Here is a 14,073-nt window from a genome sequence, read left to right as displayed (position 1 = left end):
CGTACCCCAAACGATCAGATACAGATCCAAAACCCTAATTCCACCACTGCAACTTTCTGTATCCACGAGATCCCATCTTGGGGCCTGTTCCGGAGCTCCGCCGGAGGGGGCATCGATCATGGAGGGCTTCTACATCATCACCACTGCCCCTTCGATGAAGTGTGAGTAGTTTACCTCAGACCTACGGGTCCATAGTTACTAGCTAGATGGCTTCTTCTCTCTTTTTGGATCTCAATACAATGTTCTCCCCCTCTCTTGTGGAGATCTATTCGATGTAATCTTCTTTTTGCAGTGTGTTTGTTGAGACCGATGAATTGTGGGTTTATGATCAAGTCTATCTATGAACAATATTTGAATCTTCTCTGAATTCTTTTATGTATGATTGGTTATCTTTGCAAGTATCTTCGAATTATCAGTTTGGTTTGTCCTACTAGATTGATCTTTCTTGCAATGGGAGAAGTGCTTAGCTTTGGGTTCAATCTTGCGGTGTCCTTTCCCAGTGACAGTAGGGGCAGCAAGGCACGTATTGTATTGTTGCCATCGAGGATAACAAGATGGGGTTTTCATCATATTGCATGAGTTTATCACTCTACATCATGTCATCTTGCTTAAGGCGTTACTCTGTTTTCATTAACTTAATACTCTAGATGCATGCTGGATAGCGGTCGATGAGTGGAGTAATAGTAGTACATACAGGTAGGAGTCGGTCTACTTGTCTCGGGCGTGATGCCTATATACATGATCATACCTAGATATTCTCATAACTATGCTCAATTCTGTCAATTGCTCAACAGTAATTTGTTCACCCACCGTAGAATACTTATGCTCTTGAGAGAAGTCACTAGTGAAACCTATGGCCCCCGGGTCTATCTTCATCATATTAATCTCCCAATACTTAGTTATTTCCTTTGCTTTTTTGCTTTTCTTTTATTTTACTTTGCATCTTTATCACAAAAATACCAAAAATATTATCTTATCATATCTATTAGATCTCACTCTCGTAAGTGGCTGTGTAGGGATTGACAACCCCTTATCGCGTTGGTTGCGAGGATTTATTTGTTTTGTGCAGGTATGAGGGACTGGCGCATAGCCTCGTACTGGATTGATACCTTGGTTCTCAAAAACTGAGGGAAATACTTACGCTACTTTGCTGCATCATCCCTTCCCCTTCGGGGAAAACCAATGCAGTGCTCAAGAGATATCATGCGGCTCCCATGGTGCATGACAATCAAGTAGGTGATGACCATAGATAGTATTATGCATGAAAAGCAACTGGCTTAGGTAAATGAGAGAACGATACATGCCGTTGGGTTGGACCCGATCGGCCTGGGGATGATGCAGCCCGAGGGGCGCCCCAGCAGGGTGAACTACAGATGCAAGCGGATACATGCCACAGGGACGGACCCACGCGGCCTAGGAATAATGCAACCCAGGGGGCGCTCCCAGCTGAATGAACTTGGAAAATGTCACCTGGTTTGGTTGTCGAAGGAGTGTCGGGGTAGCTGAAGACATGTAGCGAGGAAGTCGCTCCTCACGAGTCGTCGAGACCCTGAGCCTCGGGAGGCTCTGGAGGCTCAGGTGGCCTCCTGAGGACCGTCTCCATCTCTACCAGGACTACGTGATGCCTGGCCTCCTGACCTGCCAGGATGCTCCATGGGTTGCGCTGGAAGGCGGCTGCTATGCTCGGCAGGCAGAATGGCATGCGAACGTAGCTATGAGGTGGACCCTCACACCGTCTAGCACGCGGCGCTCTTGAGATGCGGCCCCGTTGAGCCCTGGGATGTCAATGCAGGCGCGTAGCTCACCACCCTCGCCTGGATGGGGAGCAGCGCCAAGTGGGCGGCGGTCGCCGCGCATTGCTCTAGCTTCCTGAAGCTCCTGAGTGGTGTTGGTGATGAATTCCTGAGTGCCATGCGCTCCATGCCCAGTGTCCTCCTGAGGGAAACATGCCGCGAAGCACGCCTCCACGAGGTGCCTGAGCACCTCGCTCGTGATGTTGGCCAGGTCTGAGGCCCTCCGGAAGAGAGATCCCGAGCCCTGCCCGAGGAGGGCGCCGGGCGCGCCTCCCTATGCGAGGGAGGGAGGCGCGCCAGGTGCGGGCACCGATCCTGAGGTGGCACCGCTGGAAGCACGGCTTCCCTGAGGTCCAGTGCAGAGTAGCAGCTTCTTCTTCTTGGGGTTGGCCCTAGGAGGGTACTACACATATGCGCTATTAGGGTCTTCGACTGCTGCAACTTGGAAGGCGCGCTTGAGGGAGCACACCGTGTCTCTTTCTTCCTAGGGGACTATGATGATTCCGCCGCTTCCCGGCATCTTGAGGACGTTGTAGCCATGGTGGGTGACTGCCATGAATTTGGTCAGCGCTGGGTACCCGAGGATGGCGTGTACGACAGGCGGATGTGGGCGACGTCAAAGTCGACGAGCTCGGTGTGGTAGTCGTTGCACTGACCGAAGGTGACAGGGGGACGAACTTGCCCTATCGGGGTGGTGGAGCCGTCAGTTACTCCTGAGAAAGGCTTGGTGGGCTGGAGCTGATCGTATGGCACTTGAAGGCTGTCAAACGTCTCGGCGGATAGGACACTAAGCCCTGCGCCACCGTCGATGAGGGTCTTGGTGACTTGGACATTGCTGATGACGGGTGAACAGAGCATCGAGAGGACGCTAGCGGTTGCCGCACACTTGAGCTGGTCTGCGGAGCTAAAGGTGATGGCGTACTTGGACCACCTAAGCGGGCGCGTAGCCTCGAGCTTGGGGAGGGCTGCATTCACCTCGCGAGAGAACTGCTTGAAGATATGCAGGGAAGCTGGGGCCTGAGCACCACCCAAGATGCAGGAGATAACACGTGGATCCTGGAAGCCCCCAGCCCCTTCGTCCTGCTGATGGTCAATGTTCCTCCTTGGCGGCGGCAGTGGAGGGAGACCAGGGTTGCCTTGAGGACGGTCCTCGCGAGGCTGGTCCCTCCAGGCGCCCTCACGAGGTTGTTCCTGCCAACGATCCTCGCGAGGCTGGTCGTGCCTCTCCTGGCGAGGGTCGCAGTCGTCCCAGCGTCCTCCACCTCATCCACCTCCTTGGCCGTAGGACTGGTCGTTGCACTCGGGGCGTCGACCGAAGCATCCATCTTGAATGGCCCTGAGCTCTTGACAATCGTTGGTGTTGTAGGTGCGCACGTTGTGGAAGGCGCAGAAAGTACGGCTGCCCTTGGACGACTCAGGAAGATCTCGGCCGCGCTTGGTGTCTAGTTCTGCTACGAGTACGGCCACCCCTTTGCGCTTCACGTCCTTGACCTTGGTCTTCTTCTCCTCTGGGTCCGCAGCGGGGAGCTCGAGGAGGGAGAGACGCCCCTCCCCAGCTCTTGCACACTTGGTTGCTATGTTGAACAGCTCCAAAGTCGTGCACAACTCCTCATGGATGGTGAGCCCCTCCTTCATCTTGATGTCACGGACGCTGTCGGAAAACGCCGAGATGATGGCCTCGTCCGTCACCTTGGGGATCTTGATACGTGCGTTGTTGAAGTGCTGGATGTACTTCTGTAGGGTTTCTCTCGGTTGTTGCTTGATGCGGCGTAGGTCACCCGCGACCGGGGGGCAGTCACGAGTGCCTTGGAAGTTGGCGATGAAGTGGTCGCACATCTCATCCCATGAGGAGATCGAGCCTGGGGGCAGGTTCAGGAGCCATGAGCGAGCGCCGTCCTTGAGAGCCATGGGAAACCAGTTCGCCATGACCTTTTCATCGCCGTTGGCCGCCTCGATGCTCAGCTTGTAGAGCTGCAAGAACTCTGGAGGGTCGGGGGTGTCATCATAGCAAGGAGGCAGATCTGGCTTGAACTTGCCCGGCCAGACGACGCTATGCAGCTTGGGAGTGAAGGCGCGGCAGCCTGCCATGGCCACCAGGGCACGTCGTGGAGGCAGAGCTTGATCTTGGCGTCCCTGCACCGCCATGGCGAGTGGCGCATGGCCCTGCCGTGGCAAGCGATCCTGACGTGGCGGTGCTGGAAGCGGTGGAGCATTTTCTTGCGGATGGGGATTTCTTGGCAACTTCTTTCTTCGTGCGCGGGCACACGATGTGGTGGGTCATGCCGTGGGACTACACATCTTGGAGCGAGGATGCCGTATTGACGCGGAGGAGGCGGAGGTGCTTCCTGAGCCGCACGCCTCGACGCGAGGGCGCCATCTTGGTGCTGAGGAGGCGGAGGCGCTCCGTGAGCCACATCGCCTGCAGCCGGGGGCAGGTGAGGCAGCAAGAGGGATGGTGCAGGAGAGCCCCGGCGATGTGGTCCAACGAGTCCTCGTAGAGGTTGTTGACTAGGCGGTAGCCCAGGAGCTCGTGTGCCATGAGCAGCGCGGCCTGCGCGTCCGTGGGTGCGCGGCGAGCGTGAGATGATGAGTCGGCCGAAGTCAGTGACGGGGTTTGCTGCTAGTTTCCCTCCGGGCCGGTAGCGGCGTTGGCGGCGGGTGACGGAGAATGACGGGGAGGTCCGCTGACAAGGGCTGTCTGAGCAACGCGGGTGGCGAGAGCGGCCCAGCGCTCAGCACGGGCCCGACGAGCGTCGTCCATGAACTTGGTGGAGTGGCAGAGAACGGATTAACGAAGAGGAAAGCTTAAGCGCACCCCTACCTGGCGCGCCAAATGCCGGATTTCGGGTTCAGGCAAAACCCTTGAGGTTCGAACACTTGGGTGCGCACAAAGATCTCTCCCGCTCTCTAGCTCGCACACCCCGCATGATCTCACGGCCTAGCTCGACGAACCCAAAGAACACGAGACACAAGATTTATACTGGTTCGGGCCACCGTTGTGGTGTAATACCCTACTCCAGTGTGGTGTGGTGGATTGCCTCTTGGGCTGAGGATGAACATTTACAAGGGAAGAACAGCCTCCTGAGGAGGGATTTTCTTGTGCTTGGTGAGTTGATGCTATCTCGGATGAGTTGGTCAGATCCGAATCAGATGCCTCCCTACGGTGGTGGCTAGTCCTATATATAGAGTATGTGGTCCTGTTCCCACATACTAGGCGGGAAGGGATCCCACAACGGCCAATTTGAAGGGGGGCAACTAGTACAAGCTATCTAACAAAAGTAGTCTTCGCCTGCCAAAGGCTCTGGTGGTGACACCATCTTGGGCTCCATGGTGACCTCCATCCTACCGTCCTGCTGGTCTTGGTCTTGTTGCACCGATATGGAAACCTTTGCCTGATGCCTCGGGACTCTGCACGGATGCGAGGACACTGCACGCGCTGGCGCCCGCCTGGCTGCAGTCGTCCTGGCTTGGGTGTCACACAAACCTCGCGAGGTGTCCCTTGCCTTGATCTCTGCCCCTCGTGAGCCAGCCTGGTGAGGCCGCCCCTGAGGAGGTCTTGCGTCCTCCGCCTCGCGAGCCTTGGCCCCTCACGAGGGTCCTGAGTGTTTGTTGGTGAAGGTGGGCCGTCCAGGTCCGCTGGTGGTGCCACGCCGCGTGCCGCAGGCAGGAAAGTGTGGGGACCCCCGTTCCCAGAACGCCGACAGGTTGTAAATATAAAAACATATGAAAAATTGGCAATTACTTTATAATTTCTGAATTTTTTCACATTTTCAGATTCCTATTTCACTCGGCTTTAATCTAATTTAAATATATCTTCAAAGTACTTTAAATCTGGCTCAACATTTCGGTATTAAAAATAGTTTGGAACCCATAGAAATATGTGAAATTTCGTTCAAATTTTTAACCCTAGCCCTAGCCAACAAAAATACGGACTGCAATAAATTGCATAAGAAGTTGCAATGAGCTATATATAAATTATTAAAAAATAGAGAATGGTCTGACTTGTGGGCCTATTAGGTTGACGCGTATGCAAGATTTTTTTACTTTATATACGTCAACAAACGGTTCTAGCAAACGTAACCGTTGGATGTCAATACAACGGCCGTCGTGTTTCTTCAATCTTTGATCTTATTGCTCCAGCCTGCAAATCCAGCGCCGACGGGACCGCCTGATCCCGCCTCACATAGACGGTTGTGCTGCCGCGCAGGCCTCACATCCCCCTACTACTCCCACCACTGGCCAGGCCATCCCTCTACTCACCCACATCCCTCCACTGTTGTGGCTTCGCCGCCTCCGGGTCATTCCCTTCCTGGGTCTCGTTGTCGTCCATCGCGCTGGTGTTCTCGGCACGGCATGGTCAACATTGTCAACAAATGACAACATTAGAAGAGGGATGTACATGGAGAGGCTGACAGCTGGGACCCACATGGTCCATGGCCGCACGCAAGGAAGTACCTCCTTATTACGCCAAAAAGAATGAATACTCCCACTGACAGCTCGGACCCAACAGCTATATCTTCGCACGCAAGGAAGTGCCTTCTTATTTAGCAAAAAAAATGAATACTCCCCCTGCTAGCTGGGACCCACCATAGTGGGAGCCTGACTTGTGGGCCTACTAAGTTGACACGGACGGAGGACTTTGTCAACTTACTCAACAAACGATTCTATCACCAGTGACCGTTGGATTGTTAACATCCAACGGTCGTCCTGCTTCTTCAACCTCTAATATTCTTGCTCCAGTCGTCCAAACAACCACATGCACTTGCCTCCCGTGGCCGGCTATGCTGCCACGGGGGCCTCACCGCCCCCTACTACTCCCACCGCTGGCCAGGCCCTGCCGCGACGGCAGCCTCACACCGCAGCCGAAGAAGTCAACCCACGTACTCCCCTCCGCATGGGCCTCCACTGCCGCGTCTTCCCCGGCTTCGCATCGTCCCCTTCCTAGGCCTCGCCGTCATCCACCGCCCTGGTGCTCTCGGCGCGGCGTGGTCAACGTGGTCAAGGAATGACTTCCATCGGACCAGTATTGTACGTGGAGAGGCTGACAGCTGGGTCCACGACAACAGCAAGGAAGTGCCTCATTATTATGCGCAAAATAATTATTCCTCCACCTGACAGTAGGGACCCACCGGACGGGCCACTGTATTTCATGAAAAAAATGTTTCCCTTGACCGCTGGGACCCACCAGCTACATCTTCACATGGAAGGAAGTGCCTGACAGTCAGGACCCACCTGGTCGAAGCGTACGTAGCGTTGTCATTCTGGTCGCGAACGTGTATGTACATATGATCGGTCTGTCTGCAGGCTGCAGCAATAAACCGTGGCCGTGTAAGGAAGGGCACGTGTTGTAGTATAGGCGCACACGTGTCGTAGTAGAGGCGCGCACGTAGCATGTCTACGTACGTACAGCGGCCTGGGTTGAAGAAAGAAAAGACGGCCACGTGTGTACATACGGGCGGGGTCTCAAATGCCTACTCGCGCATACGTATGGCCATGGCTCGTGTTCATGGCTGGGTCGAAACAGAGAAGTTGCGCTATCATCGTGTTCATGGGGAGTCAACCGGCTGGGTTGAAACAGAATGCATTGTCATGTTCATCGAGAGCCAACCGGCTTGGACGGAATAGCCGATGGAAACGAGGCCTGGCGTACCGTAGATCGGATGAAACAGCCTTGTGTTCGACCGGCCATGGTTGAAATAGGTCATGTTCATCGAGAGGGGTCAGGCGTACCGCAAAACGAAGGAAACGGACTTCTCTTGGACCTCCTACGGTCGAAACGGAGTCCTGTTGATCGGGAGGGGTGTGGCGTACCGCAAAACGGAGGAAACGGACTTGTGTTGGAGCGCTACGGTCGAAACGGGGGTCCTGTTCATTGGGAGGGGTGTGGCATACCACAAAACGGGACTCCACGGGATATTGTTCATCTCCACCGTCGACCTCCTCCAGCCTCCACCTGCGACTGTTCATCCACGGGCTCCTGTTCATCCAGCCTCCACCGCGCGCTCCTCCACCGGCTACTGTTCAACCAGCCCTCTCTACAGGGTCCTGTTCAACCACTCCTCCATGGGCTACAGTTCATCCAGCCCTCCACCGCCTACTATTCAACCAGCCCTCCACCGGCTACTGTTCAACCAGCCCTCCACCGGCTACTGTTCAACCAGCCCTCCACAGGGTCCTGTTCATCCACCCCCCCAACCGGCTTGATCGATCGGGGTCCTGTTCATCCAGAGGCAACACCACGGCGTCCTGTTCATCCACCCCCCATCGGGAACTGTTCATCCAACCCCCCCCAACAACGCTCACTGTTCATCCAGAGGCAGGATTGATCGGCTTCAGTTAGCAGCAGTAGCGAAGGAGTCAGTCGGGTTTAGTTAACAGTAAGGGATCGATTGCTCGGGTTCAGTAACGTAGCTAGTGCAATCGCTCAGGTTGAGTTAGAGCCCAACGCCTCGCTTGAGTTCAGTTAGAGCCCAAGGCCTCGCACACACACGCGTACATACAAGAGAAACGCGCATCACTCGGCCCCCGACCACCCACCATAACCGGGAAGTCCCCCGATATTTTCCTCGCCCTCGCTTCTACCACGGTTTTTTCCGTCATGGACGGCCCAGAGAATGTCATGCAGCTACGTCTCCGGCCCGCCCAAGACAAAAATCCCATTTTCTATCATGATTTTTTGTCATAGAAGTAGGACCCCACCACATCTACGATAATACCAGGTTTTGTCACAATTATCGTCGTAGAAGTGTCATAAGCATGACAGAAAAAAATTCGTTTGATTCCAAAATGTAGCGGAAACGAACCGGGAGTTATCTTAGTCCCACCTTGCCAAGGGTGGACGAAATCCCCTCTCTTTTTGTTGGGACCCCGATCCTAAGTCACACGATCTAGCATGTAACACATCATATCACTTTGCGGCCTCACGCATGGTATCCCCACGGGTGCCACCTTACCTTACTCATGTATATGATAGTGTTGCTAGCATCCATATGACAGAGAACCCGAGCCGACATGACTAGTCATAAACCCAAGGTGGCACCAGCACAAAAAAAACACACTTCTATGACGATACATGTTTGTCACAGTAGGTCACGTTTTCTATCATGCATGTACATCCATGATGATTTTATGACAGAATCAAGATAGTCATATCTATGCTGTCGTAGAAGTGTTCCATTACATTACCAAAATTATCATCACGGAAGTATCCACTTCCATGATGAAAAATCGCATGTCATAGAAGTTCTTTCGTCAAGGGTGACCGACACGTGGCATCGATCGTATCGGGTCGCCGTTAAGCTATCGGGTCTAGTTTTGGATCCAATAACCCATTAACAGCTCGGACCAATGGGGATTTTCCACGTGTAAAATTCTCATTGGCTGGAGGAAACACGTGTTGGCTCAACGTTCGGACAGATGTCGTCCACTCATTGGATAGGAGGCGCCTATGATACGTCGACACGTGGCACTGCCCAACAGAGGCCCATTCCGGTGAAAAGGTCGGCCCAGCTAAAGGCCCGCCATGTTTTTTCACACACTAGTGGGCTAGCCCGTTAACAGCCTGCCATGTTTTGGGTCAAATAGAGGCCCATACTAGATCAGGCCCGTTCATAGCTTGTCGTGTTTTGGGCCAAATTACGGCCCATATTGGATCAGGCCTATTAACAGGCCATTGTTCTTTTGGGCCCATACTAAGACAGGTTTGTATTTCAGCGTGTTAAATGCTCGTTTACCAGTTCGGCCCGATAATAGTTTCGGCCTGTTAGCGGCCGATGGTGCATCTAGGACGTTGTCGAATCGTTTAACTTTAGGCCATTTAGCGGCGCATGCAAAAACTGGGCTATTTCTTGTTCGAAGTAACTTTAGGCCTCTTAACGGCCCGTAGTCTTCGTGGATAAATTTCAGCCCAACTGGCCTATCGGCCTGTTAATGGCCCACGTAAAAGTTGGGCCTAATTACAACCCGCGTAGAATCCGGCCTGCTTAAAGCCCATCTGATAATGGACTGTGACACTTTTAGGCCTATGGCCCGCATAGATATCGGCCTGCTTAAAGCCCATAATTTTATTGGGCCAAATAGGCCCAAGATATATTTTGGCCTGTTAACTGCTCGTCCTATTTGGCCCACACATGGGCCTTAGGTAGTTTCGGCCTGTATTGGGCCATGAATTTTTTAGCTCAACGCTAGCCCAATCTAGGTTTTAGCGTGTTAAAAGCCCATGGTATTCTTTGGCCTAGCTGGACAGAACTTTACTCGGCCTCTTAAAGGCGGGAAACAACTGTAGGTTTAGACCTGCTAATGGCCCAAGATGATTATATGCCCAGACATTGGCCCATATGAGTAATGGGCCGGCCTAAAGACTGACAACACTGAAATCCACAGAACCTTCCGGCCTAAATTATAGCATACTGACCAAGAATAAACCTAGACTATACAACAAAGAAATTATAGCATATTACATCCCCTCAGCATCGAAGTTCGCCGCTAGTGATAATAAAGGGCAACCATACAGCAGATTACATAAATTGGGAAGGTCGCCACTAGTGGAAGTTAATAGGCGGACAAAATAATAGACAGAACCGACAGCACTTCAACACAGTTCAAGAAAGGTTAGCCATCCCAGGAGCTGCAGCACAGGTAGCTTAGCAACCTGATGAGACTGCGCTTCTTTGGCGCTCATATCCACCAACTTAAGCTGCATAGCATCAATAAACATCATGTACTTACGGTTAATCTTGCATAGAGTTTGGAGTTCTAGTCGTATTTGAGCGGAAGCATGTATTTCTGCTTGAATTTCAGACTGAAGAAGTCAAATAGATTCAGGCGGCGACTTCGTCAAGCTTGTGTCACTCAGTAAATTTGACACTACATCAAGATGTGACTTCGTGATTGTATCCCTACCCTCAATATGTGTTGCCTTCTTCTTTGGAATATGTGTTAGAGGGACAAACAATGGGTTCGTCTCACTATCATTGTGGCAGTTCTTCCTAGCAGCAGTGTTGTCACCCTGAAAGAGAAACAAGTAGGTAGATAACAGGTTTTGCACGTATAAGCATCAGCGTTGTCAATTCATCTCATTTCTTTGTCAGAAATAAAGAGACACAATTTAAAATAGCATTAACATACTAGGCATTGTTCATAGTTAAGACGGGAGGAAATGGCATTGTGCAGGAGTGGCCAGCTTCACCAGACCACTGGATTACAGATCAAGAACACAAGCATAGATGTAGTTCTAAGCAACGTATAAGCATGAATGGTGAGTGCATTGTCAACTTATACCATTTAAGATTGGTAAATAAAGAGACACAGTTAGTATAATATGGCATTGTTCATAGTTGATACATAGCAGGATATGACATTGTGCTGTTGTTGGTAGTCTCACCACACCACTGGATTAGATCAAGAACACAAGCATACACATAGTGCTAAAGAAGATAACTTGCTATGTTTAGTTTAATTTACATGGTATGAATAAGGAACTAGATTGTACAACAAAAGACTGAAATTGAGAAGGACAAACTTATGTTTATGTACTTCTACTTTATTAACTTTTAACAAGCAATTTGATGCAGACAACAAAAATAAATAACATTTGTTGGGGAACGTAGTAATTTAAAAAAAATCCTACACACACGCAAGATCATGGTGATGCACAGCAACAAGAGGGGAGAGTATTGTCTATGTACCCTCGTAGATCGTAAGCGGAAGCGTTATGAGAACGTGGTTGATGTAGTCGTACGTCTTCACGATCCGACCGATCCAAGTACCGAATGCACGGCACCTCCGAGTTCAGCACACATTCAGCTTGATGACGTCCCATGAACTCCGATCCAGCAGAGCTTCATGGGAGAGTTCCGTCAGCACGACAGCGTGATGACGTTGCTACCGACGTAGGGCTTCGCCTAAGCACCGCTACAATATGATCAAGGTGGATTACGGTGGAGGGGGGCACCGCACACGGCTTGGAACAATAAACGTGTTTGTCCTAGGGTGCCCCCCTCCCCCATATATAAAGGAGTGGAGGAGGGGGAGGGCCGTCCCTCTACTATGGCGCGCCCTGGGGAGTCCTACTCCCACCGGGAGTAGGATTCCCCCCTTCCATGTAGTTGGAGTAGGAGAGAAGGAAAGGGAAAAGAGAAGAGAAGGAAGGAGGGGGCGCAGCCCCTCCCGCTAGTCCAATTCGGACTAAGCCTTGGGTGGTGTGCAGCCTCCCCTCTCTGTTTCCCCTAAAGCCCAATAAGGCCCATATACTCCCCAACGAATTCCCGTAACTCTCCCGTACTCCGAAAAATACCCGAATCACTTGGAACCTTTCCGATGTCCGAATATAGTCGTCCAATATATCGATCTTTACCTCTCAACCATTTCGAGACTCCTCGTCATGTCCCGATCTCATCCAGGACTCTGAACTACCTTCGGTACATCAAAACACATAAACTCATATTACCGATCGTCACCGAACGTTAAGCGTGCGGACCCTACGGGTTCGAGAACTATGTAGACATGACCGAGACACGTCACCGGTAAATAACCAATAGCGGAACCTGGATGCTCATATTGGCTCCTACATATTCTACAAAGATCTTTATCGGTCAAACCACATACCAACATATGTTGTTACCTTTGTCATCGGTATGTTACTTGCCCGAGATTCAATCATCGGCATCTCAATACCTAGCTCAATCTCGTTACTGGCAAGTCTCTTTACTCATTCTGTAATACATCATCCTGCAACTAACTCATTAGTTGCATTTCTTGCAAGGCTTATAGTGATGTGCATTACCGAGAGGGCCCAGAGATACCTCTCCGACAATCGGAGTGACAAATCCTAATCTCGATCTATGCTAACTCAACAAGTACCATCGGAGACACTTGTAGAGCACCTTTATAATCACCCAGTTACGTTGTGACATTTGGTAGCACACAAAGTGTTCCTCCGGTAATCGGGAGTTACACAATCGCATAGTCATAGGAACATGTATAAGTTATGAAGAAAGCAATAGCAACAAACTAAATGATCATCGTGCTAAGCTAACGGATGGGTCAAGTCAATCACATCATTCTCTAATGATGTGATCCCGTTCATCAAATGACAACTCTTGTCCATGGCTAGGAAACTTAACCATCTTTGATTAACGAGCTAGTCAAGTAGAGGCATACTAGTGACACTCTATTTGTCTATGTAGTCACACATGTACTAAGTTTCTGGTTAATACAATTCTAGCATGAATAATAAACATTTATCATGATATAAGGAAATAAATAATAACTTTATTATTGCCTCTAGGGAATATTTGCTTCAGTCTCCCACTTGCACTAGAGTCAATAATCTAGTTCACATCTTTATATGATTAGTTCACATCTCCATGTGACTAATACCCAAAGCGTTTGCCAGAGTCAATAATCTAGTTCACATCGCTATGTGATTAATACTCAAAGAGTGATCATGTTTTGCTTGTGATAGAAGTTTAGTCTATGGGTCTGCAACATTCAGATCCGTATGTAGTTCACAAATTTCTATGTCTATAATGCTCTACACGGAGCTACTCTAGCTAATTGCTCCCACTTTCAATATGTATCTAGATCGAGACTTAGAGTCATCTAGATCAATGTAAAAAGCTTGCATCGATGTAACTCTTTACGACGATCTCTTTTATCACATCCATAATCAAGAAATATTTCCTTGGTCCTCTAAGGATAATTTTGACCATTGTCCAGTGATCTACTCCTAGATCACTATTATACTCCCTTGCCAGAAAAATGCTAAGGTATACAATAGGACTGGTAAACAGCATAGCATACTTTATAGAACCTATGGCTGAGGCATAGGGATTGACTTTTCATTCTCTTTCTATTTTCTTTCATGGTCGGGTTTTGAGTCTCTACTCAACTTCACACCTTGCAACACAGGCAACAACTCCTTCTTTGACTGTTCCATTTTGAACTACTTCAAAATCTTATCAAGGTATGTACTCATTGAAAAAACTTATCAAGCATCTTGATCTATCTCTATAGATCTTGATGCTCAATGTGTAAGCAACTTCATCAAGGTCTTTCTTTGAAAAACTCTTTTCAAACACTCCTTTATGCTTTCCAGAAAATTCTACATTATTTCCGATCAACAATATGTCATTCACATATACTTATCAGAAATGTTGTAGTTCTCCCACTCACTTTCTTGTAAATACAGGCTTCACTGCAAGTCTGTATAAAACCATATGCTTTGATCACTTTATCAAAGCATACATGCCAACTCCGAGATGCTTGCACCAGTCCATAG

The sequence above is a fragment of the Triticum aestivum genome, chromosome 4A (assembly GCF_018294505.1).
Source record: "Triticum aestivum cultivar Chinese Spring chromosome 4A, IWGSC CS RefSeq v2.1, whole genome shotgun sequence".
Taxonomy (NCBI): domain Eukaryota; kingdom Viridiplantae; phylum Streptophyta; class Magnoliopsida; order Poales; family Poaceae; genus Triticum; species Triticum aestivum.
The sequence above is the reverse complement of the archived record's forward strand: the minus strand, read 5'-3'. Positions refer to the sequence as shown.